Source organism: Triturus cristatus, chromosome 7 (genome assembly GCF_964204655.1).
Source record: "Triturus cristatus chromosome 7, aTriCri1.1, whole genome shotgun sequence".
Lineage (NCBI taxonomy): Eukaryota > Metazoa > Chordata > Amphibia > Caudata > Salamandridae > Triturus > Triturus cristatus.
This window is the reverse complement of record NC_140590.1, coordinates 689,704,599-689,732,219: the sequence shown is the minus strand read 5'-3', so window position 1 is coordinate 689,732,219 and position 27,621 is coordinate 689,704,599. Positions and strand designations below refer to the sequence as shown.

Below are 27,621 nucleotides of genomic sequence, written 5' to 3'. Positions count from 1 at the left end.
AGTTATGGCATCTGTTATGTCATTTAATATGTCATGAGTAATGTAATATGTGAGGTTGTAATAAAGGCAAAACTGACTCCCACTTGACATGTATTTCTTCTCTATTGGCTTATCTAAGCTCTGCGGGCTAACCATTAATTGATTTAGTACATACATATTAAGTTCATAAACATACGTTATTTCACTTATTTCTTTATTTTATTTTTTTTGGTCATTTTAGGCATATTTGTTATATAAAAAAACCTTTCTGTACATACAAAAAATAAATTGCAGTGTAGAATACACAATTCTTCTACAATATACTGCATTTTCTTTAGATCAAACACAAACCTTTAAAAAAAATTATGAAAACGATACAATCGCATAAAGACAATTCTTGACACGTCTTAAACTGTGCCCCATCCAACAGCGACACAAGTCCACTCTCTCCTTACACACTACACACTACACACACATTCCCATACACATCTCGTTCATATCGTTTGTAACCTTCCCAACCACATATTACATACACTGGTAAATACAATAGAGAGATCATTTCATATCTAGCCATTGTTGTGTTGTAAGTTGGGATCTTGTAACATCCAGTCAACGTACATTTCGGTGGAGCTTATGAATTGAATACTTCTTCATCAGGACCACCTATTTACATGTTTCAAAACCTGTGGGTATGGGGGGTGGGGTAGCTCATTGTTCTTGGAGTTCTGAGCCAAATGTGCCCAATACTAAGCAGTATGTATTTTATGAGGAATCAAGGGCATAGGTGAGGCTTAATAAAATATATACATGTTTTTCCTAAGGTACATAGTTGTACATTTAAGATTAGTAAATCAATACTTACCTATATATACTTACCTTCACAATGTTTTGGTTGTATATATTCTTGCTACAATATTTTTGCCGCAGGATATTTTTGTAGTTGATATTCTGACAGGGAACCATACTGGAGATTTCTGGATGTGCAATGCAGGGATATCACCACAGTCCTTAATTGTGTGCCAGTGCAGATCATGCAGATAGTTAAACATTACAGTCCTGTAGTCCTGAGCTACTTTGAAAATAGTGATTTTTTTAATTGATTAGCAATAAACAAAAATCAAGATTCAACTTGGCAATGGCGAGTCCAAAATTGAAGTAATTTGTTTTCCTAGAATGAGCTAAGTAAAACTATAAAGTTTATATTTTCCTAGAATGCACTTAGTAAAACTATAAAGTTTATAATCTAGAAGCCAGAATGTCAGACTCTGATACCAACATAATGGGTCATGCAAGAAATCTGTCACGCTGTGTAACGTTGATGCTTCTCTTTGTCTCCACCTATCCCGTCTGACGCTCAGCGACGGTCACTTACCTCCATGACAGTCTCCAACACCACACTTTCCACAGCCATGATCATTCCATTGAAGATGCCCGTAGTCATCATTACTGCACTACTTGTAATGCTGACCTTCATTCTGCCTAAAAATTGCCTACATTCCACTACCTGCAGATATTCTCTACCTCTGTCGGTCATTATTCTCATCTCAGACTTACCACCTCCCGACCGTGCATCCTCTCTGACATGAAACACCTCTTTGATAACCTGTTTCCCTTCTGTGACATTCACTTTCCAGTGTCTTACTTCTGTTACCATCTCCTACTCTCCGATTCCACCCCCCATACACCCTTCTCTTTCATGACTACTTTTACAAATTCACATCACTTTGCATTCCTGAATCCCCTTCTTAGACCTTATTATTTCTTGTCCGGGGCAACCTTTGATAATATATTTGCTTTTCTTATTTGACTACATCACTGCTTTTTGCCCACTCTGCACCACTCTTAATGTCAACACACATCTCATATTGTGACCAATCCCTTCCCATCCCTAATCACATACCAGCTCTTTACCTCATCTAATCACCCAAACTCAATGACATGGCGCCTTCCCTTCCCTGACACTACTGCTGCCTCACCTTGCCGCATGTCTGTAGTATTCTGTTTTCAGTGTTTATTTGTTGAGAATTGTAGTATTCTTTTTTAGACCTTCCACGGTGCTGTTTTTACGGCCTTAAGCAACTTATGGAAATGTGTGTATTGGTGTGTGTACCACCTTCTGCCTCTAAAAATGCACAAAAGCTGTGTGCAGTGTTTACAAACACCTTATTTCCTTGAGCATGTAATACATTTAGCAAATCTTGGCTTTCTAGCCAGCTCACTGTTTACACTGAAAATGTCTGTTTACATTTATGTTGTTTTACATTTGTTTACAGATTTAAATTGAAAACATGAAAGCTTGACCATGTTGAACACTGCACATGTTACCACACTCTCCCAGCCCCTTCTCCCCCCGCTGTTGCTTTCCAATCTGGGACACCTTCTAAAAACACACCCTCCCTGCCAAGCACTATTGTTTTCTGAGCCCAGTTTATAATCTCTTTATGATTCACATTTTGCTATATTTATTTATTTTACAAAGTAAATTATATTTTTCTATCCGTCCACTGAGTCCTAGCTTGTTCTACTGCTACCATTACACTCCTGTCTAACAACCGTTCCACTCCCCCTTACCACTTGTGCCATCCAGCACTTCATTTAAACATCCAGGGGCTTATTGACAAGCCCATTGTGCCGCTGGTGTGTCATTTTATTGACGCATCAGCAGCGGAATGGGCTTCCCCATATTTAAAAGGCACTTTGTGTGACTTTTCATGACCTTGTAAACATGTTTCCATTTCACGCATAACTCTACGTGTAAGGGGAGTTCCAGGGGTGTTGCTGTGGGTGTTCCCAAGCAACATCCATGGAACGTGACACAGTCTCAGATTTACAACATTTTGTAAACCTGGGAATGTGTCAGAATCTGGAGGCGTAAAGAGGCGCAATGTTGTTTTTTTCCTCTTTCTATATGTTCTGCATTCTGCAGCATGCATGGAAAGAGGAAAAGGCCTTTAATGATTGTTTTCGTGCAGGAAGGTATCCCTTCCTGCACAAAAACAATCATCCCCTCAGTGCAGACACCCTTGCAATATGACGCAAGGGTGTCTGCACTGGCGCATGGCCGCTGTTTGTGCGCTGGCGCAGGGGAGAAGAACAGTAATGCACCATATCTTGTAGATACAGTACATTCCGGCCCTTTTATTTTGATGCACAGCGGTACAGCAGGTAGGCCTGCTGCGCTGCCGTGCATCAAAATATTGTAAATGAGGCCCTAAGGCCTTTAAAGTGTGCCTTCCTGCACAAAATCAATCATCCCGCAACGCAGGTACCTTTGCAACATGGCGCAAGGGTGCCTATGTTGGCGCACGGCAGCCCATTGTGCGCCAGCACAGGGGGAAAAGAGAGGAAGGTGCCGTATTCTTGTAAGTACAGCACATTCCACATTCCTTCCCTTTTAGAATGACGCGGCGCTGCAAAATTGCTTGCGGCGCCGCGCTGTGCCATTCTATTGTACATGAGGCCTTATACTTGTATCGACCTAATGCAGGTCACTTCACCCCTTGATCCTGTTTCACCGCCTAGTACTTCCTGTAAGGTCACTCTTCTTTTTAGTGAGCACTGTTCTTTCTCAGGCCTCTAACCTTTTCCACCTTGCACTCTTTTCTGCCTCGCACGGTTCCCTTCTCAGGAGAACACCCTCTACCCCAGTGTTTCAAGTAGGATGAGAAAGGGGGAGGGGGGCTCTAAAAATGTGTGTTGCCTAAGAAGTGTCTCTGAGAACCTTTTGCGACTAAAGGTGCGGCAAATGCTTGTCAAATAGAACCCTGTGCTTGACAAGTTCCTAAACAGAGTCTTACTGGAAAAATGAATGAAACCAGCCGACAGCAAGATATTTACTCAACAGCACCATCTTACTGGGCCGCAGGCAGTAAAACACTTTAGACGGTAAATGTAAAGGTAATATATGGTAACTTGGTTATTCGATTGGGGCGAAATGGTGTGTTAGACTTTGTGACACTAGTGACAATGGACAGTGAGCGCTATATCGGTTCGTCCCAGGTCACAAGGGGGACTTCTGGTGGTGTTGCTTTGCAGCTCTGGTGTAGGACAGGCAGGCACAGTGTTTTTCATTTTTGTTCAGCCAGAGAAGGACATAAATGCAGGGCCCATTTGGGCGCTGGTTCAGTGTCTGCCGTTAGGGTACAAAAGCCTACGATGTGTTTAAGATTACTTGCAAGGGACGGAACAGAGCAAATAACAAAAGGCTGGGTGTGGTGTGCCTTGTACCATCTTATTTATACTTTTTTCCAGGAGACTTTTAGTGATTTGCTGTGTTTCTGTGTTTTATTTTGATTGGGATTCCAAGTTGGACAGGCATGTAGGTACTATATTTCGTATTAATTGTTGTGTTTGTACTTCATCGTCCCATAACTTGCCATCGGTGGACCTTGCAGTCCCTACGCAAGAAGCTAAACTTCCAGCCTTATGTCTCTAAAGTACAGACAATGCCCGGTAGGAAGGCCTCTTACTGAGTGTAGTCACTCCCAAGCTGTCCCTCCACTGACTGAGGGCTGTCTCCAGTGCAACGTCACTGCAGGGAGGGGGTCTCTTCTGGTACACTATAGAAAGCCCAGTCAAAATAAAGTTTGTTTGAAGTCACCCCGCAAACACTATTAGACCAATGCTAAGTAAAGAAAGGAAAACTTAGCTAACTGGTGGGTTTGCTTCAAAGGTAGCAGTCACAGGCCAAGAGACCCCTCCCCTCTCCCCCCCCCCCCCCCGCCAAAAACCTCTCACATTCAGGGAAGCGGGAGGGCTAGTGTGGCCTGCCGGGCGCACTGGAGTTATTCAGAACATCTTTGCTTAAATAAAAGTAAGTAAAGTAAAGGCCGCGTCAGACTCGGCAACGGACTCCCCTCAGTCCTCAGAAGTCAGGGGGACCCCGTTGAGGCTGCAAATCCTTGTGCTTTTAGAAGAAGGATGAGTGCGCATCGGTACTTACCTCTCGTAAAAATGTACAACTAGACCATCACGGGGAGAGACTGCTGAACTCTAGATCTGAACAGTGTAAGTGCTCTTCTCTGTTTACTCTCCCCCAGGGCCTCGAGCACTCCATACCTCTCCTTTATCTCAAGTGCTTGCAAACATGCCCACCCTTTCACTGACCGTGAGCAGCTCGGATCCCTCCTTTCATCCACGAAAAAAAGTCTGGAGTTTATACTCTACCCGCTGCACCCGTTCACTGAAGTTGTGCTCGCCGATGCCTGTTGGACGCTCTATGAGCCACTAGATGGCAGTGTGGCTCCGTGCCTTTTCCCTATTTGTACTCCCCTTGTACGTGAAATCTTTAGGGTCCCGTCTTTTCACATTTTATTAAACCCTATGTCTCTATCGCCTTAGCTGCTTTGAACCTTGATTGGTCAGTGGCTATTCACAGTTCCTCATTTAAGAGTGAACTTTTTTTACTCACGATGCTTGCTGTTCGTGAAATGCTATTCAAAGACACAGCCCCTCGAATGTAAGCCAAGGATATCAGGCGGGCGGTGACCTGTGGCTCTGCACATACAGTAGACCTCCGTGGCCTGGACAGCTGGCACTGCCCCATACTATCATGGCACACACAACGGAGAGGTCTGGAATCAATGCCTAGAATATCTCTGGGTAAAGCAGACAATGTAGGCGCAGCGTCCGCCAGGCACCTCTATAATCCCGTTCAGAAAGTGCTCGTGCATGGACCGCGGCTGGCTTCCACCCACGGCCGGCTTACGTGCGGGGGGGGGGGGGGGGGGGGGGCGGTGCGACAATACTTTTTAGCGGCCCCACACCCCATTGACCGCCTCCTTGGATTCTATCACTACCACTGGGCAAAAGTGACGCTATCTCTCTAATCATAATGTATTGCTCAACACAGCGCCCCCTGAAGTCTGCGTCCCCCACAGGTCAGCGCCCAGTGGGCCGCCCGTCGTACTGCCCTGAAGCCAGCGCTGCAAAGTTCCACCTTGTGTTACCAAATGTTCTGGGTGCAGAGTTTTAGCTGCTACGCCTCACAGAAGGGGTTAGCTGTATCACACCAGCCGTTTAAACAACACATAGAAGTGACAACTTAGTTTCTTTGAGGAAAGCACAGTGATTGTGGGGTGAACTTCTTAGGGAGGGATAGAAGAAGTGGTGACAGGTCCCTTTTCACAGCTGAAGTATCCAGTAATTCGTTTTAAAAATGTTTTTGTATTTGATAGTATTTTCTTAGTTTTATAAACAGATACAATAGCATTTCTGTCACGGGGTTAGCCAAACGTGGTATGTATGCGATGATTACAGGTACTTAAGGTGAGATGCGCTGATTTATTTTCGTGTCATACATTCGTCCGACGCACTTTGAACGCGTTTCTCACCTTGAACGCGGGAGTTCAGTGCGGCAGCCCGGCTAGGCGCTTCCTTCCTGCGGCGCTTTGCAGGGAACATTGCTTTTAATGTTTTATTATATCTGACAATTAATTCTACGCCCTTTTGATCTTGATAAAAGTTCTTTCGAGCCTGATGTGACATCTTAAAACGGTGCTTTATGTCTGGGTGTTTTCCCTGAGGGTCCGGATGACTGCACACAAGGTGTGGGGTAGACACACTCCAGTGGTAACTCCGGCACCACTTCCCTTTCTTTGCTGTCGTATCGATATGCTCACAAAGTAGTCAATGAAAGGGTTGCGGATGTAAATGGTTGTGCGTTCGTAGATCTTACAGTATAGCGCCGAAAGTCACAGTCCATTCTAGTGCTGCGAATTGTAATGGGATTCCTGCACCCGTGTGGGATTACAGAAGTCCTGCTGGATTTACATACACGGTCCCGCCTTTGCATTCAACTTGCACTTGGTGCATGATTGGCCGGGGAGGGGGTGGCAGAGGCGGGATAGGGCTATACTTGGACTCCAATTGTTTGAAAATAGTCTTGCGTTAGCCAAGACCATTTGATGTGGCTACCATTATATAATAATATAGTTCTTTATAGGGCTTTCACTTTTCGGCTGGTCCGCCTCATTCACTGGTGCGTTGTTGAATCAGCCACATTTGTCTGCCGCCCTCGGCAGCACACAGCATGGGTCACTGGGCTAGCCCATGGTAGCCACTGGCTTCCATCATTGTGAGTGAGGACATTCAGCCCTTTCACAAGGAGCTCATCCACAAAATATTCACGACCAGAGCCTGCTATGGCAAAGTGAACTTTGTGAGGCCAAAACATTTTTTTGCCTTTGACCGTTTTTTTATATTTTGGCGAGGACTCAGCACCTCCTCAAAAATAAAGCTTACAAAAACCGTGACAAAATAAAAGCAGCATTGACCAAACTTAAATTCTGTCAGCCAGACTTCTTGGCTTTGCTAATGCCTGTTTCGGTGTTGCCACTCCAACCATGAAAGCACAGTGCAGGCCTGCACTTTGCAAAAGGGACTACCGGGCCACACTTTCCGTTGTTGCCTAGCAGTTTTCCTTCTCTACCGCTACAGGTGAAATAGAAGAGGTGCATCCGTGGTGTGGGGGCTGCTTTAAACAGCTGTTTGAACACGTTGTCGGGACTCCTGAGCACTCTGTTTACAGGCAGTGCACCACCCAAAATCAGGTTCACATGTGGCAAAGTGCCTGTCTCTGAAGTGCTTGAGGTTTGCAGGCCTGTGTTGCTGCAGTGTGTGCTGCACTGTGCAGCAGAAAGCAAGCCAGGCTCAAAGCTTTGTAGACTTCCATGAGCATTATGGCGTCATCCTGATCCAACCACATGCAGCCAGTGCTTATTTTGTAAAAGAATCAGTGCGGGCTCCCAAAGCTCTGCTCGAAAGTCTGTGGCCGTCGCTGTTAAATGTGGCGCACCAATCACCGAGGCTTTGTCGTGTTAAATCCAGCTCATGCCTCTCTAATCCATCCCTTCCCCTGTATATTAGTCAGTATTTGTAAAGTGCAACTCTTGCAGGTTCCTGCTTTATCCCTTTGCAATATTTTTCTTTCTTTCTTTCTCTTCCTCCTTCATTCCTTTTTGTGAATTTTTCCCTCTCTTGCTCTCACTAAACGTCAGATGCAGGAAAATAAGTGCCGGTGTGCAAAAATGAGTGCCTGTGGGCCCCACCGTCAACCACTGGTTCAAATTAAGCACTGCATGCCACAGAAACACAAAAGACAAAATACACAAACAGTGCTGTGCTACCAGTAATTGAAGGGCTTCTCCCCAGACCCGCAGAAGTGCATTCAATTTCAATGGGCAACACCCACTCCTTAGCTCCAAGCAGTCAGTTTCACTTTAACAGGAACCTGGTTAGACAAATACTGACATCTTTCAGAGAAGCTCATCATTCATAGAGAGGGGCGTGGCTTACGGGTGTCACACAGTTGATAAACAGTGAGAATGTCAGCAGAGCATCCTTGCTCATGGAACTAAAGGATGCTCTTCAATATTCTGGCTGGAAGCCCCGTATCCACAACAAGACTTCTGGTTTGTCGGAGCGGGACTTGCTGTAGAGTTTGAGAGGTTTCCGCTGAAGATGTAAACTAATACGCAAAGCACGCTTCATTGACGAATATGAAAGTTGGGTGTCTTCAATAGAGCGCCAAGTATGATAATATGGCTATTCCCTGGTATCATTCCCAGTTTAACAGTATCCATTTGGACCCAGTTGCCATGTATGTGCTTGGCCATCTGCTGAATTACTTTGGGGGTTAATACACCTAATTTTCAAACTGGTTATTGGTGTCAACAGCTTCCATTTGTTTTTTTGCCAAGCAGCAGAAATCCCATTATCTTCTCCCTATGTTCCTTGTAGTCCAATGTACAAACACCCTCATGCCACATTTGGATTCTTTAAGAACCATTTGAACTGGTTAGCTGGAAGTTCCTGCGGAGGTTGCGGCTATCAAAACTGTGTCTGACCTGGGACTAACTCCGTACCAGCCTGCCAAGCTGCTCAGAGGCGATTGCCTGTCTCGTACGCCTGTATGCCGGACACATGCCCCATGACTAGGTGCTAGCGTGCTAGCATCAACTGGGCATGCGCACTCTACACAGATGTCTTTTATTTCCGAATTGAGGCTCTTTGCTGTTACCTTTGCCCTAAAACATGCAATGTACGCGGATACAGTTGCCTCGGCTACGATATTACCTATGCCAGCTGACCTGTTCCTTTCACTCAACTTTAGCGTTAGTGAGCACTGTGTGCAAGGGATGGAGACATCTGGGGGTGGGGGGAATACAAAGCCGTTCAGCTCTAGCTTACTCCATCTCCTTAGTTATACATCCTTACACTGAGCTGTCCGCATGTGGATTACTCATCACTTCCACAGTGATCTCCTAAGTACTGATTGCAGTTCTGCGGCCGCTTCTCTGTGGCGTAGCAGCGATGGGCTCTAGAGGAGATCAGGTTTGGTAGAGATCCGTCTTGGTGTCATTGAACAGAGATGTGGCCTAGTGGCTAGATTAAGAATGTAATCCACATTACGCCGAGTCAGCTCTTGTTTCTCAACTTCCTGCTCATGACTGCCGTCAGCTGCTGCTGCTCCTAGGTTTCCAAATTGGTGAAAATGCATAGATGGCCCGCACTGGTGACTGGGAAGAGATGCATCTAGTATCAGTCAAGCCAACTGAACCACAACACAAACTTGGAGTCATCTGAACAGTTTACGCTTTGCGAATAGTTAGGGCCTGCTTTGGCAGGAGCTGACCCGTTGATACTTACAGCTGTAAAACAGCTGCAAAGCATTTGTGCTTGCAATGTGATGAGCTGCGCTGCCTGTGCAAAAACAAAGACTCTCGTGCAAGATATCTCTGATCATTCGAAATGGATGAAACTGTGGTCCCAGGTACCTTCCTTTCCTCGTCCTCCGTGGCATCATGCGGGGAGGGGCAGCATGTCCAGTGGCCCTTTCCCTCCCGCCTGCTCCTTTATATTTATCCAGCAGAAACTTGCTGCCGTCTCAGTCGTATTCTGTGACTCCACGTCTCAGTCAATCTGGGAGACGAGGAGAGTGCCCCCTGCTGGACCCTCTGGGGCAGCATCTCTGTGTACAAAGGGTGATGGGTGTCGATTCGGGGTAGCGGGCCAGCTACCTCTAGCTTGCCCTTTGGTATCCTGGCACTGCCCTTGGTTTGTCTGAACCCACTGATCACCAGCGCTCTGTTCATTTAAGAATGCAAATATGACCCTAAAAGCCATGGCTAGTGGTGTGGTTCCTCCTCTGTGTTCTTGCCATAGTACCATAGCAGCAAACAGGCTGTTGAGGGGCCTAGCATGGGACAAGGGGCAACTGTGCAACGTCACAGGGGGTGTGATGTCATCCCTTCTGGAACTAATATTTTGGTGAACTGACAACAATGGAGGAGGAAAGCACATGTCAGCAGTTTCCTATGCAGGGTGGTCAGGACGGTTCTGTGGGTTCCACAAGCCTAACCAAAACACTGCCTGCCTAAATGCGAAGAGATTCCAGGTGTAAGTTTGCTTTACACATCCAAGTGCAAAATCTCTTTTGGAATTCATAAACGTTGGTTTTCTGCTTGTAAACGGATTTACTCACACACAAAGATTGTTTTGCGAGCAAATGTACTCACAGAAACATTAGCCAGTTTCTATACATTTAGAAACATACATGTTTTGTATGTTTCTAAGTTTTAACCCATTCCTTCCCTAATCTGTGTCCTACACACTTCTGTGCACAGGTCTCTAGTGGTACAGTGTTCTGTGCACAAATGTATAGCGTGAAATTGTTCTTCTTTGCACGTAGGCACTTGTTGCTGGCTCTTCTTTGCACGCAGACGCTCTTTTTTTTTAAACATTTTCTACATGCACGTATCAGATGACGGTATTACTCTCTTATGCAAATGCGCAATATGGTTGTGTTTTTCTTTTCACACATGCAGTGTAGCTGTGCTCTTTTTACACATGCGTCTGTGCTCTTTTCACTAATGGTCAGTGTGGCCGTGTTCTCTTTAAGTTTAGCTATAGTATAGCTGTATTGATTTGACATCAATGCGCATTTGTCATGATGCTACTTTGCACAAAGCCACGGCTTTGCTGCATAGCTGTTTACACACATTTGTACTGTGCCTGCATCCTCTCCACGCATACGTACAGTATCGCTATATTGTTCTGTGTGCACTTTCATTACCTTTTTCTTTGCACACATTCTCATAATGGCTGTAATTATTTTTGAAACATGCTCAATGGAATTGCACTTTCCTAGTACACTTGTGCAGCATGAGTGTGTTATGTGTATGCATGTATTGCATGGCTAACTATGTTCTTGCATACATGAGCAGCATATCACTCACTTGTATGTTAGGCGTGCCCTTTGTGCATGCATTGTTCTTTGAACACATGCACAGCATGACTGTGCTTTTATTAGAACATATACAGTGTGTGGCTGTGCTGCTTCTTGCACATATGTACAGTATGACTACCTTCTTTGTACTCATGCACAGTGTAGCTGCATTCATCTTCGAACACAAGGGAAGCCAAGATACATTATTTTTTTAACACTTGCGTCGTATGGCTCTGTTCCACTTTACTCAGATACACTCACAGACACATACACATATGTATGCACACATTGTGCCCTCTTCTATGCAAAGGTGCATACATCCATGTTATTTGTATATGGTCTTGGAAGTGACCTTACTAGGTAAGGTGATAACTGAATATGTATGCCTTGCTTAATACTCGAAGAGTAACACCCTACCTGGTCTTACAGTGAGACCCCTCCATGCTCCCTGGATGACACATGTTACTTACAGCAGCTCCATGTTAACAATATAATAATGGTGGGTGCTTGTTATTGTACCAACTCGTCAAATTCTCACATAAACTTCATGTACCAAAACTTGCTGGGACACCTTTAAGGCTAATTAGAACGTAAGGACTACTGTAGAGTGAGGTGTGCTTCAAGCAGTGAGACTTGGACGCAAAGAAGGCATACTGCATTTTAAGGTGTGAGACTCATAACTAATGATTGAAACTTAGCAAAACCATGTGATACCTACCCCCTTCCAAGGAATGAGACTGTGCTCTAGTGTTGAAGGTGTGAGTGACACAGTGCTCCAAGGTTTGAGACTCACATTCAGTGGCGGAAATCTCCCTACAATAAAGTATTGGTAAAATAATAAAGTTTGATAATTGTTTAAAAAGTATATATTTTAATACAAAATAAAAAATCAAATTAACTTAAAATAATGATAAATAACTTAGAGCTAAAAATATAAAATGTTACAGCATGTTACCTCCTCAAATGAAATGTATATTACATAATTAAATACATAAAATGTATCAATTTAATTTATAATTATTATTTAAAATTGTCTTTAAAATCCACACCACATACTTTTTATATTTATTTACTATATAGTAAATGTGATTAGATTTAAATGTACGTATTTCTTTCAAGTAAACATTTTCAATTTTAGTTTATAGTGTTTAACCAGAATAATTAATTATTCATTTAGCTATTTGAAAAAAAGTACATTTAAATTGAATGTAACTTTTAACACATCACAAAAATACATGCACGCGTGAAATTTAAAATTTAAAATACCTTTTTTCATTATCTCCTAAGGGGTGTTATTATATTTCTCTGCCTCCATTATTTTGTATGGGAGTGTGCGCCACGACTTGTGAGTGGCCATGTGTAGTGTTCGACTTTCTCCAAGGCTGGGCTTTACTACTATTTTGAGTCCTTTTGTCTATATTAATTTTAGAAGTGTAGTTACTGTTTGTCGTTTTTTATTTGCTTGTCTTCACCCTAAAGTGCTTCCCAAAGCCCCACCGCCCCTCTCTAATCCCTCTAATTTACAAGTAAATATATCCTATTTTCTAGCCATTCCCTTCAGTTTCCTCCAACGTTTACTACTAAAAGTTATATCTACATGTTTACATAGAGAAGATAAGAGAGTTATAGGTGAAGGCCTCTGCATGTCTAGTTAAATCGCATCTTCTAGTACATGGGTAGTATTACTAAACACCACAGATAGAAGTTTGTGAAAAGGGCGCAGTGAGTGTGATTTGTGGCTTCAGAAAGAACAGCTAACAGTTGCACTGACCCCTGAAAATGAAATGCTGAATGAACCCTTCTGGCATTAGAGCCTGTGATTTAAGGGTTGCGCGCTGTTGCGCGTACAAGGCACATAAACCAACTTACTTATGTTCAGGTAAACAGGAGCATCCTTTGGCCTCCATTGACCAGGGCGAACTTGGCAACAGCCATGGTGGAGGTACACGGTCTCCAACACCAAGAAGCAAAACAAGCGAGCCCTGGAGTCACCCGCCTAACTTAGGAAAATAATATTGACCGAAGAGAATATTAGGTGCCCTTCTCCAATAATTCCAGAATGCAGAATATTAAAGATGACTAAAATATTGCCACATTAAGCGAATCATGAATGTCCACAAAGCGTCCCTTACCCGCCGCGCACCGCACGTCCCTCCTGATTGTTAATCTTGGCCGGATCAGAGTGGATTAATGTGGCTGCGCGTTATCCTGGGGAGTGTTCCACCTATTAATATTCAGATAGAGGAGCGAGAGGACAAGATGTTTTTTCGATGTTTTTTTCAGCTTGGCAGGCACCCTTGTGTCCTTTGGTGGAGGGAAGCAGTTTTTCTGCATGTGAAAGGGGAAAAATCAACCCCTCACATTGTAAATCCTGCAGCCTCTTGGTGAAAAAGTGCCAACCTCTGAAAAAAGTTCTGGAAAATGTGGACCCACGGGGCGCACGCAGAGGCGGGAGAGGCCTTGTGCAGCCCAAGTACATGAAATTGATTTAAGAAGACCACGTAAGTGCCATGCGGTCTCCTTAAAATCAATTTTGTTTTTTCATATAATATATTAGTTGTCAACACATGAATGTCAACTTTTCTTATTCTTAAAATTCTAATCCAGTTCAGAGAGAGGTGCGAGACTGTGCTCCAATTTTAAGGCCGCGTGAGGCAATATTATCCCTTTTGGTACATGGTTCTGAAATTTCAGATTACGGTGCTAGATGAACAATTCGTTTTTGGTATTGGTGGGCACAGTAGTCTTTAAGGACGTGCTGTCTGCACCATCCCTGCCCACGTGGAGAGGCATTTCAATACAGTTGACAACATGAGCTTCTACTTCCTGTCTCATGGCATCATCATCACGTGCTCTGGGTGATCATTGGCAGCGCCAAGATCTTTGACGTCAGCAGTCCTGCATGAATCACCGCACATCCATGCTTTTTGAGTGGGTCGCCAATTAATTAGAATACGTCTTAGTGACAATGCAGAATCTGAAGAGGGACCCTTGAGTCTTCCATATCTCCCAGATACTCATAGGACTTGGATCGGCCCCCACGAAGGGTCAAGGGGCCCCTGAAAGATAGGGGGCCCCCATGTCCGCAGGAGCTGCTAGGGCCTGCGTTACGTCTCTTGTGTGTTCGACCATTAATACATTTTCACCTCTATAAAGAGCGGAGGGTCTCTGGGCATTAATGAAGGTAAGTTAGACCTTTATAAATAGCGAAGTGAGACTGGGTATTAATAGCAGTGAGCATGGGCTTTAACAGCAGCTGGTTGAGTGTGGGCATAGTTTCTTGAACTGATTGTGGAGTAGTACCAGGCTTCGATATTTGAATGTGTGTAGTAGAATTTATCAGTATCTGACCGAGTGTAGCCGTGACCAAAAAGCTGAGAGTGAGGGTCCTAGCAAGAGCTGGACGTCCTGGGTCTTTGCCAAGAACTGAGGTAGTTATTGAGTGAACCTTGGAGTAATTAAACTCAGTTTACCTTGTTTTTTTATATATCGGAGTGCTTTGGGGCTTTGATAGAAGTGAGTGTGGGCTGCATCGATGGTTCAGTGTGTTGCAACAGTAGTTTAGATAGCCTGAGAGTTTTCAAAAACGTATGAATGTTTTGGCTTTGTCAATGTCTGTGCGAGTCTGATATTTATAGATCCCTAGTAAGACAGGGCTGTGTCAATCCCTAAGTGGCCTGAGATTTATCACAGCTTGATTGAGTGCACTTTCATTAAGCTTCACGTTATCATGAAGCACGTTTGTGTTGCCTTTATGCTGAGTGAGGCTGGCATTAAAGCTCGCCACACTCAAATTCGTTCACCCCATTATATGCTGTGACATCAGAATCACAGACCTTCCCATTTCCTTTCAGGAAATGTCGTCATGCTCTGAGGACATGTTGGAATTGCTTCAGTATCTGGGGACCGTGTGTTACCCTTTTCAATAATGTCAATGAGTCTGCTAATTGTAAGTTTCATACTTGAAAAAGCATTCTGCTTCTTATTTACAGAATATGTTGTAATCTGTGTAGGGCCGGATTTGGGGTTCGGCGGAGTGGTGTTCCTGGGAGGAAACCATTCCACAAAATCAAAAATGTCCCGGTGTTTCGGCACCTCAGTGTTCCTGCTGGAAATATCACTTTAGGCGTTGGCTGCAAGTGCAGCCGGGCCCTGGTCCCCTACCCTACCAACCTCCTTCTGTGGCACAGCAGGGCATGCAATGCTATCCCTTGCCAGGCCACATCCTCCGCACCCCTCTGCCATCATCCACACCATCCTCACACCAGCCCATGCTCCCCACTGGCCTCGTTGCTCACATATGCAACCTGTGTGTGCTAAATCTGAGTATTAATCCTCCATGAATTGGGCATTCTGAGTGAAAATTCGGTCAGAAAAACTAGGTCCATGCAGGGGATCAAGTGTTAATAGGTAGATTTAGATGAGAGATATTGGCCAGGGTCACACATTCCAGTCACCTGGTCTCCCTGCCCCGAAATCTGCTCTACTCGTGATCATGGCCTAAGTGGTGATGCAGGAAGCCAAGCCTCAGCGCTGCTAGTCTGTAATGACGCCAAGGGTGTAAAAAGTTCACAATAGCAGACCAAGCAAAAACATGTTTAGAGATGTTCTTTAATGGCAATGATGCACCTTTGAGTACTCGTATCCCCACCAGTCCTCCTGCGGTCTCAGCACTGTACCCTGCTGCTTCCTAGCCATAGCTCCTGCATGTGTTGTCCTTGTTTCCTGCTGAAATGCCACCCTGGCTGAGGGCTGTTGTGCAAGCATCAATAGTTCTTTACAATAAAAGGATCAACATGCCAATGTCCTTTTCTTTTCTTCACCACGTACCACTTGCACACTAGTGCCTCAAACGATTGTTCATGCTGTCAGTTTTTAGTTTAAATTTCGGTTGGTGAGAAATCCAGCAGACGTTTCGTTTCTGCTTAATGTGTAAAATATTAAGTGCCAGGGCTCTGACCAGGAGGCCACTGCAGCGAGCACCATCCATCGCCCCTGTCATCACTGCCAAAACAACGACCAACCATCTCTCTTGCATGTAAATGTGACAGTTCAGATTATTCCAGGTCCCCAAAGCTAAAGGAATAGCTGGGGAGGTAGGTGTTAGCAATTTTTTTTATGTATCTTGTATTCCTAAACAACCCTTGTTCTGCTCATCTCTAAATTAGATGAGCAGCGACACCATATGGTAGACTGTTCTAAGTATGGTGTTGAGAATTAGATGCCGGTGCAGAGCACCAGAAACCAATTAAGTGCCGTTGCTGAGCACCAGAAAGCACCGGCTCAAATTAAGCACTGCTCTTGCTGCATTCACAAATGAGACTTTAATCCTCAAACTGCCCCTATAAGCACTCCTTGATTCCGGTTCCTCCCAGTTGAGCTTTTGGTCTTAAGCCGGACTGTGTCTTGGCGGAAACCTCTTTCACTCGCTTAGGGATTCTACTCTATAGTTGACCCACGAAGCCTTCCTTGTGGGCAACTTCTTATCAGTAATGTCAGAGCAGCTTTAGCGCCAGAGGGCAGAGAGAGAGCTGTTACACCAGGGAGGCCACTACATTTCCAGTATTTAGTAGTATCCTAGCTTCTGCTTGGGTCTAGATCTTCATTTGTCTGTAAAAATGAAACTGCATCACTACTGAGACAGTTAGGGCCATATTTATGGCAAAGACATGCAGCGTAGCAAGTCACCTTACTGTGCTGCGCTGCGTGACCGGGAAAAAGCGGGAATGTTCAGTATTTAAAAGAATACAGCGCATTCCTGCCTTTGTCCCTGCGCTGGTGCCATTTTGGCTGCCTAGTCCCAATGCAGGAACCCTTGCACCATGATGAAGGGATGCCTGAGTTGTAAGGAGGATTGGTTTTGAGCAGTAAGGGGCCCCTTCCTGCACAAAAATAATCCACTGAGGCATTTTCATCTCTCTATGTGTGCTGCATAGAGGAAGTAAGGAAGAGAAAGAAAGATATTTCTCCTAGTTACACCTCACCTGGGAAGGTGTTGCATTTTGTTGCACTTCGAGGTCTATCTTTTTTGGTAATTCTGGGAAAGTGTCACAATCCATGTGTGAGAACACCCATGCAACGCCCATGAAATGCTTTGCCAGGGCAGAGAAATGCAACGCAGCAATTTGTGCTGCATTGTGTTACTTCTGATTTATGAAGCCACTTAGGCCCACTCAAGCTGCCCGCGTGTGGCTTCATAAATACTATTTTGGGCTAGCATCACACATGCAACACATTGCATGGTGCAAGAGCGATGCAACTCATCTATATTTATGTCCCTGTGGCTGTTGCTTTATTCAGTTACCACATCTGAAGACCTCCCCACTATGTACGGTGCTCATGCTTGTACATGCCGGGGTGGGGGGCATCAATGTGCTCTCTAATTCATAGGCCCTCAAGGAGTCAGTGAAGCTAACAACAATGAAGTTTCCTGCTAAGGAAGGCAGGTGATGTTTTTCAGGGGCATTGAAGCTTGTCTTCCATGCTGTTCGGTACCAAGATGTCAGTGTTAAGAGGCAGTTTGATCTGCAAATTATGATTTACAAAATGCCTCATTCACTCACATATAGTTTATTAATAACTATTTCCATTGAAGTCAGGGGCAGTCTGTGAAATTTCATCTGAGTAATAGTTTCTACTAAATGGGACTTCACTAATAATTAAACTGGCCATTTTAAGCTGGCAGGATCAAATCTAAGAACTTGTTTTTATATATTGCATCTCATTTGGCAGTACAGTCATATGTAAACACCAAGGGAGCCATTACGATGTTGGGCGGATCGCCACCGCCCGACCGGCGGTGGCGATCCGGCTGACATATTTCCCCACCTGCCCTCCATTTACCCCCGCTGCATTACAATGGCGGGGGGGGACAGCGGCGGACGGTCTTTCCGTCCGCCGTATTTCCGTGTGGTCCTGGGCCATAATATGGTGGCGGTGCCTAGCAAGCATCGCCCACCATATTATGATGTGCGGGGATTTTGGCCTTTCCATGGCGGCGATGCTGCCATGGAAAGGAATGTGGAGAGGCATGCGGTCTTTGGCTGTGGGGGCCCGTTGCAGGCCTCCAGGGGGCTGGGGGGCTGTACTTGGGGGGTACCATCCTTCATTGGCATGCACAAGGTGGCAGGCACTGTGCGGTGCCTGTCACGTTGTGCATGCCAATGCACAACATGCATATTTGACATTGTGGCGGGTGCTGCTTACAGCACCGCCCGCCACAATGTTAAATATGCGGGATGCGACCGCCAGGGTGGGGCCGCATCCTAATGGGCACAGCGGGACTGCCACACCTCTGGCGGTCGGTCCCGTTTACCGTTACGGTGGCGGGCAGACTATGTCTGCCCGCCATGGTAATGGGCCCCTTACTGTTACTAGTATGCGCTGTAATGGCACTTACGTTGCCGACCTCAGAAGGATGAAAGGCTGAATTGACCCTACAGGTAATCAAACTCACGATCTACAGGTCACAACATATGTCAGTTGCACACTCTCCGAAGCAACTTGCTCTTTAGAGAAGATGGTTGAACCAGGATGCATATAAATGCACTCACACGCCTGCTCAAGATGTTTATTGATAGCACTGTAGGGAGTGTCAAAAATATATATTGTTGAGTTTGTTTCCTGATCAGTGGCATTCCACTGAAGTCTGTGGGGCAGGTCCAATTGATGTGAATATTATTTCTCTGTTAAATTCTCTGCAGGTATTGATTGGGCCTTCTGAAGAGTGTGGTTAGTTTCCTAACAGATTAGAAGGCAGTGGTCGACAGCTCATGTTATAAAGAGCACTGAGAATGCATACCCTCTCTTTGGCAGAATCAGCGGGGAATGAAAACCCTCTTGAGTGTGACTCCTCACAAGGTCTTTTGGGGTTATTTTCTAAGCCTTCTGCTCAAGCGGGGTCTTAGATGTCGACTCCTAGTTGCTACTGGCCTCTGTTTTTGCAGCGCTTTACATCCACTGCCTCAGGCTCTGCTAGGCTTTATAGCCTCCGATCAGGATCGAGGTGAAAAGTTTACCTTGGTCTCAGGCTTCCCACGGAAGATAATTTTGGGTGTGTGCACCTGGAGGCAGAGAGGCCTTTGCCAGGGAGAGGAAGTGGCTTCACCAGGCTGGGTGGAGCCGCTAGAGCTCAGCTCAGGAATGTCTAAGGCGGTTGACAGCTTGAGTCATAAAAATGCCAGTAAAAGGATCTTGTTGTGCTCTGCTCCTCAGAGAACTGTATGATTCTTTTATTTTAGCACTTATGGCATTTTGATTATTTCTGAGATTTGTGACTATGCAACGTGGGATAATCGCGATTGGACAACAGTATGTGTTCTACTTTTTGCATGATTTCCCACTTGAATGCTGTTCCCCCACATCTATGTTCAGCTTCCTGTCCCTCTTGTTTATGCATGGCTAGTTTCCCCCTGGGATTTTGTTTTGCCTGTTCATAAATATCTGGTCACCTACAGTGTTTTTTCCTGCATATCCTTCCTGCATGCTTGGTCACCTCAGTTATAACTCTCTTGTTATCTTTACTACATGGTTGCAATCAATGCACAAAAAGTGATGGAATGAATACCCACACGGACCGGCCTTGAGAGTCTGTGCTGGACTGTGCCTGCTGGAGCAGGACAGGGCTGATTTGAATATGGCTGGGTCTAATCTGAAGTGACATAATGGGGAATAGAACGGTGGGTTAGAGTGATACCCAGAGTGAATGGCAGAGGATAAACTGTCTGTAAACATTGCTCCCATCACCCTGTGTGTGCTCACTGCTAATCTTCCTCATCAATCCCTTATCTGCACGGTTAGTTTACTCCTTGCTGTCTCTGCGTGGTTGGCCCCTGTGACACTGCTTACGCCCTATGGTAAATGCGCAGCCGGCCATCCTTTACTTTCTACTTCAAATCCTTTGTTCATATTATTCCTGACGGCCACCATGTCATCATCTCAATTTTCTTGATGCATGACGGGTAATTTTCATGTTTTATTCTTCTTCTCCTTTCTGCATGTCTAGACAGCCCCGTGAACCCCCTTTTTTTCTTTCCTCACATGAATGGTTAGATGTAAGTTATCTGCTCCCTATATTTCCTACATGGCCAGTCATCTCTGTGCTAAGTCCACTCTAACTTTATTTATTGCTGAATTATTCACGCTGAGTTATCATACCCCTTTTTATTTTCCACATGTTGCAGTCGCTAACCTTCATGGTTTTTGTTCTGTCTCCTTCCTGTTGTACAGTTGCATCCATATTCTTTCTTTCACTGCATAACTGATGGTCCCTGCATGCCAGCTCTTGGTGTTATTCGTGCATGATTAGTCATCTGGTGTGCTTGCATTCTCTTCTATCTTTCCAACATGGATGTCGCCATCCAATTTGTTTTCGGTTTTATTCCTTGATAGCTGTCCATTTTACTCCTCCATAGCTGTCCATTTTACTCCTCTATGGCTGTCCATTTTACTCCTCTATAGCTGTCCATTTTACTCCTCTATGGCTGTCCATTTTACTCCTCTATAGCTGCCCATTTTACTCTTCGAGAAACGCCAATGCTGTCCTTCCTTCTAGGCTGGTCCCCCACATGCTGCTCCCATCACTTTCATCTTACAGGGCTGCTGACATCCGCCGGTCCAACCTTTCCTTTATAAGTGGCCGAACGGTTCTGTATTATAGCCTCCCTCATCTTTTAAAGGGTCTGTCATCTTGATGCTTTCGCCTCCCTTTCCATTTTAAAAGGCTGGTTACCTACCAGCCACATCTTTCCTTTTTTTGCTGACTGATTGGTCACCTCAACATGATCTCTGCTGTCACCTTTCTTCCATTTGGATGGCCAACTCAGTCCAACCATCTCACTCACCTTCGCACACGATTGATGACCCATATGAAATCCCCCATCTTTTACTACAATATAATGAGTAATGTCCAGGGCCACTGGAATTATGTGAGATGGGAGGGTTAAATTATGTGGCAGTGTTGAGTATATTAAGTGGCAAGAAAAGGCAAATTATGTGACAAATTTTGTGATCGTATTTCTTCATAGTTTCTTTATTTTTAAACTTGAGCTTTCTTAGCATTAGTTGTACCTCATTAGTACCAGTTTAACACCAAGATATAGCAATAAACTACAGAAAGGTGACCAGACAACCTTTCCAAAGGGCCCTCCACTGTGCGGCAACATATGTCACTGTGTTTTTACTAACATTTGAACCTTTGAGCTAGAAACTAATTTTTGTGTTGAAATCTGCAGATTATGCAGCAGATGGTGGATTATGCAGCAAATCTACAATTATGTGACCATCGCTGCGGCCGCAGAATCGCATAATTCCAGTGACCCTGGTAATTTCCTTCTTTCTCTTCCTATTATTTTCTACATAGCTGATCAATTCTGCTCTATTCCCATGTATTCTCCTGTGTGAACTGCCCTCTCAATGTCATTTCATAGATAGTTATCCAAGTCTATCTTCTCTATCACACATTAACATTGCCACATCCCTGAGATCTGAACTAGTTTCCCAGCTACAAAAATGTGTCCAGTATAGCCCAAATTCTGAAACTTTAGTTCGTGGTCCTGTTGACTAAGATTAGTCTCATGATGACATCCCTGGCCCGTATTGCCAATACAGAGGCGCAACAAAACATTATTGACGTTGTCTGAAAGCTTCTGGAGCAGACCCGCGAGTCCCAGAAGATGAACCGAAACGGTCATGATAGAGACTCCGCAGGAGGTTCACTGATGACATTATGATATGGAATGCTGCATGGATGCACAAGAACTATGTAGGTGCCGCTGACATATCTCACGGGAACAATCACGGCTTTCATCATATCCCCCTCTATCTGTTAACGGTGCGCTCACATACAGCTGTCATAAGGGTGCATTACATCTAGTCTTGTTTTTCAGCCAACAGCACTAAGCATTCTGGGACATATAATTGAATGTGGTGAAACTGCGAGTCCCAGCATTCTCCGCAGGCCCTGCTGCCCTCTGACGTTTTCTGATCCCTGCCTGAAATCCTGTGGCTGCCCTGAGTCTCACCTCGCTGGGCAGGCCACTGCCTATGGCCTGCCTGTCCACCTGTCAGCACTCTTGGGCAGTTTCCGGTAATCCTTCGCAGTGGAATTTCCCCTGCAGTTTCGGCCCACCCTTGCACTGCGCTTACCTCCCTCCACCCACCTCTAAGTTTCGGCAGTGGAACATTAACAGGCATCGGCCACTTAATGGCAGCACCGTGTACCTGGACAGAGGTAAACGGGCACGGAGGTGTCCTTCAGAGCCAAGGCGGCACCCAGCTGGAGTTCGGCGTTCGGATCTGTAAAGGCCACAGAGAGACATGACTTCCCTGTGCAGACATAGGAGGCAGAATGACGGCCGCGGTGCGCGGGGCACGAGCGCTGACATTCTTATGGAATAGGCGCACGTGCTCTTCTGTGCTGTGCAGCACTCGGAATGTGCATGTAGTGCCGCCGGCTGCCAGCTAAACAAGGCCCTCGAGGAAGTATGTACAAAAATTACAAACATTACCTAGGCCCCAACTTCTCTCTGAGAACGTCTGCTTTTCACAGCTGAGTTTCTGTTCCCTAAAAAAGATCCTACTTATATATGCATGCATGCATTCTTTTAAATTATTTATTCAGTACTTTTTACATGGCACCTCGCCCCGGTCACCTTTAGCGCGCCTCAGTGAGCTTTGCGAGCACTGGGAAAGCACGGGTGTAGCTGGCCGTGGGGCTGGGGATAGAAGTCAAGGCGGAAAGAGTGAGGGGTCGGGTGGAAGTAACCTGGGTCGTTGAGTGGATGGATGAAAGCCGCGAGGCGGCGAGGCACGGGAATACAAAAGGGGCGGGGGGTGACCGAAGAGTCGAAGGGAGCATGGATGTAAATACACCGAGAGCGGGAAGCTGGGTCAGGGTCACTAAGGAGGACTGGAGAGAGCCCCCAGAAAAGTTTCTGGGGTTCTTGACTCCCAGAAAGGGAACAGAGAACCTCCGCCAGCCAGTGGCCGCCTCCTGGGGAAGGTCCCTCCAGCACCCGTTCACTGTACGAATCAGGAATGCAGCTCCCAGCCCCCACCTTCATCCTGAGACAGAGGGGTGGTGTCCCTTTAATGTGAGCCTTATTTCCTATGGAGAAACATTTGTGTTTCATTTGCGCGTGTATACATTTATTGATGTACATTTACACATGCTTTAAAGGTAACACATCTGAGCAACATGGAATTCACAAAGAGTTCCACATCTACCCCAGGAATATAAGCCTGTTGTGGACTCCCAGGAGGGGTTGTGGACAGGGCTTTAAGTGGGATGAAAAAACTGGGGGGTCTCTTAAAGGGGCGTGGCCAATGTCATTAAGGACGTGGCTTAAAATCACGTAAACTAAAAAACTGTGCTTAGCATAGTGTTCTGCCCGACTTGTATTTTGCTGTTTCTGTCATTGCGTCCAGATATATGATACAGCACGTAATATCATGCCTACAAGAAGTCAGGATTATTGGCTTTGTCAATGGTTGTGAGTTACATAAGATAAATAGGCAGCAGCTATGGCTTGCATATAATATTGAAAAAGCTTGCACTTAAAGCCCTGGTGACACCACGACAATGTTGCTGCTCCTGAGTTACAAAAAGAGAAGGGAAATCCAGAGAGAAAATGACTCTCTTTAAAGAATTTCCCTTCCCCTGAGAAGCTCACCTGGCATGACGTCATGCTGTAACTTCTCCACTAGTGAGAAGTGAGCAGTGTGAGCAGCGCACATGGATGTGCCTGCTGTCAATGCAGTGTGGACAAAAACAGACCGCCTGTGCCAGGGCACAAAACAGAGCCCATTAGAGACCCGTTTCTCGGCCCCCTTTAAAAAACTGCCGGTGCTCAACAGGTGAGCCCGGCCCACTCAAAGCCCTGGTTGTGGATTTCTTTGTGAATTTCATGGTTTTTGGAAACGTTTTGCAAACTTTGAAGAACACCCATATGAATACATTTCTGACTAATTGTTGCAAACATAGCCTTATACTTTTACGGCAAATTAAAGAAATGAATGTTAAGTAATTATAATAACATGTTCTTTCTGTAACGTTTATATTCACAGCATGTATTGCACAACACGTTTTGTTTCGAATATTACACAATCTAGCCTCCTACTCCTTTCATTGACCTTAGAAGGATGAAGGGTTAAGTGAACCACGTCAGTGTCTGAACCGGTGACCTATATCCAGGTGACACACAGATCTCATCAGTGAGTGCTTAACCCAGTGAACTTTATTAACACATTACATGCATCCTTTCAGTGTTAATATTTAACAAATACCAGACACAAGGTAAAGGAGTATGTGCGGTGTACAGACGTGTTTCAATCTCGGTGACTAGACCCACTGTTTCATAGTAGAACACAAACCTGTTACACTGTCATAGGCTGCAAGCCTGAAGATTCCTCCGGAGTAAAAGAGAGGGATGCCATTGGGCTGTGCTGCCCGCTCCATATGACGTCACGTATAGTGGCGCGACTACATACATATTAATTAGTCCCCTTCCCTATGTTTGGAACCTTAACCCTCTTGAACACTGCACTGGCAGCTAATCTTTCAACAGACAGCTACACACAAGGAGTGCCCTGTCCAGTGACGCTAGAGACAGGATGAGATGGGACAAACTGCGACAGGGAATCTGAGCTCAGATCCCTGATTCTGCACTTGATCAGATTGTGTGATCTTGGGAAGACCAGTTTACTTTAAGTGCCTCTTCAGTATTCTTGGTTCTTTGATTCTTATACGACTCGGCTTCTGTAGTGCGTGTTTCACTTCTTCACACGAGTGAGGTACAGAGCAGGAGCCCTGGTCTCACTTTTCAATGTGGATAGCGGGGCTGGGCATTATAGGAACTTACGTATCGCTCAATGGACCTGTAGCCACCACTTTCCTAGCTGTCCAGTACCTCCATAATTCCCTTATGACATGCCACTTCTGGTTGTGTCATTTCTGCTGATGTCACTTCCTGTGAAGTCTCTTCTCGCAATCTCAGAGTGCTATTTATACCTTAGAATTGAGCCCCCCTCACTTTGAATTTGCGTCATTTGATCTTGTCTTCTCTCGTATCACTCTCCCATCCATCTGCCAGAACTTCTTTCATTGTTTCATCCCTGGCTCCCAGCTTGGGTACCATGTGTATCCATGCCCTCTCCTGCGTCTCTCCTCCTGCTATCTCGCATACTTTATCCACTAGACCTGCACCTCCCCGGAGTGCAGCCTTTCTCTGATGAACCCAGCAGGCCATTTCCCACAGACAGTAAAACCTGAATGAGCCTCACTCTCTTTGGAAGGAAAGAGGCGTCCTCACAGTAATCCAGAGTAAGGGTAATTTCATCCTCCGAGACATTTACTCATAAATAGAAGTGCGGTGTTTCAAAGGTTTCCGCCTTAAAGTGACCCACCCTGGAGATACCAGGCCTGCTGGAAGCTTTATCTATGAGATTAGGACCAATCAGCTGTCACCTGCTGGTCATAAAGCGAGCAGGTGCCCTCAGCACCTGTGCGCGTACTGCTGGGTGCCAGCCCCTCCCAGTGGCTCCATGGCAGGCTTCGTGCAGACCAGTATGGGCAAACACCATCAGACGGCGGCGGGGGCAATCCCAGTTGCACTGTTACAGATGGTTTCTGCTTAGTCCAGTTGGAACATATGGGTTTTGGTGTCCTGATTTTACGTGTCCAGTGGAAAGAAGAAAGGAAGTTCTACTGCTGAAGCAAACGCCCAAGTGAAACCAGCAGAAATAAATGAGCAGCAACAACCATTCAGCTACAGTCAAAAGGCACGGCAGCCCAAGAAGTACCCAAACCAGCAGCTGGGCAAAAACACTAAACTAGGGCTATGACAGTATGCACAGGATGGAGGGAAAGTGCGAGACCCAGGTAGGCCAGTGCCGTTGGTCAACAGTATAAGTTGATTGAGGTCCCCTACGCCCATTCACCCACTTTATAAGGGGTGTCAAACTGATACCACGAGACCCTTGACCCTGTGATGACATATGAAGTCACATCTCAGGGTGTGATGTTACAAGAAGTGCATAAATCCAGCACTTTGAGTGAAAATGACTAAAACAATGACAATGTCAATGTAGCAAATTAATAAATCCACAGTATCGTGGCCAAATTGTTTGCTTTAAAACATGATTTTAAGTACGTTGGTGAAAAGGGATAGTTTTGTGGCGAACTAGGGGGTAACTTGTGACTATCTATATATAGCTCAGTATGTTAACAGCACACCAGTCACTACCCAACAACCCTACTTGGCTCGTTCACTGGCAGAAACACTGCTAGATTTTTCATCTCCATACCTAGGAGTTTCATTCACATCTCTCTTTCTTGGTTTCATCTTAGTTGGACATCCCCTGTGTTCTTACAACCATTCATCACCACTGCATCCTCTCCACCCCCGACACATCACTGCCTCCACTCTCTCCTTCACTGTCCAGTCCAGCTCTTCTACATTCCATCCCGGCTTCTTCCATTTTCACCCCCCATTTCCCCCAGCTAAATCCTCAGCCCGGCTCTTACTGTTGTTCAAGAGGATCATAATGACACATGTATCAGGGGTGTGATGCACACCCCTGATTCCCATGCAGCGCAGGGAGCCCCCAACACTTCATAGGGTCCTAAAACCTACTGTGGCCCCATTCAGCACAATGCCTATGAATATTTGTGAGATATTCGTGGCACAGGGGCCACACATCATATTCTGCATGGGGACCCCATCATTTTACGTTACACCATTGGTTTGTATAATGCTCTCAGTAAGACGCAAAACAAAATGGAATTGTGCACCCCAAAAAAGTTGACAAATCTTCAAGTCTGTTTGTAGAAAAAATTCTTCCTTTATTTGAGTCCAGTTTAATACATAAAGTCCAGCAACCAAACATCCAGCCAATGCGTTTCGTTCAAAATCAATTGAACTTCGTCAGGGCTTATGTATCTTATATAGCATTGATTTTCTTATTTCATGAGCTAATAATGACAGTTTCCATATATCACTGGCCATATGTGGCATCCCATCAATCAATCAAATCTACAGTCCTACTCCAAATCTGGTAGGTTCTTGAAATTATTCACATTAGAAAAAGGAGCATTGGTATCCCCCATTTGATACCAGAATCAGTACCGCAGCACTACGTCAGCCCCCTGCCATCAAGCACTCAGTAAGACGGCTCATGCCTGATATCTGCTAAACCTCATCTACACTGGAACCATGGCAGAGTTGAGGATAGACTGTTTTAATGCAAATGTGATTTCAGATTAGGACGACTCGAGCCTCAGATTCTAGCTACCAAATCTCCCCCTCATCTCCATCCCTCCTACTGATCTGCTCCCATCTCCATCACTCTTATATTTTTTCTCCTCCACTGTTTGTTACATCTTGTCACCTCAGCCCCCCAGTTCCAGTCTCACATCC

The 27,621-nt window shown here is 45.3% G+C and overlaps 1 long non-coding RNA gene across 1 annotated transcript in view; it reads left to right on the top strand.

Moving 5' to 3' along the window:
• The window catches only part of LOC146810345 (uncharacterized), a 370,956-nt gene that overhangs the window by 93,044 nt on the left and 250,291 nt on the right, over window positions 1-27,621 (top strand). The window contains exon 2 of the long non-coding RNA XR_014966580.1: window positions 21,439-21,527. This is a non-coding gene — a long non-coding RNA (uncharacterized LOC146810345). The remainder of the gene's footprint in view (window positions 1-21,438; window positions 21,528-27,621) is intronic.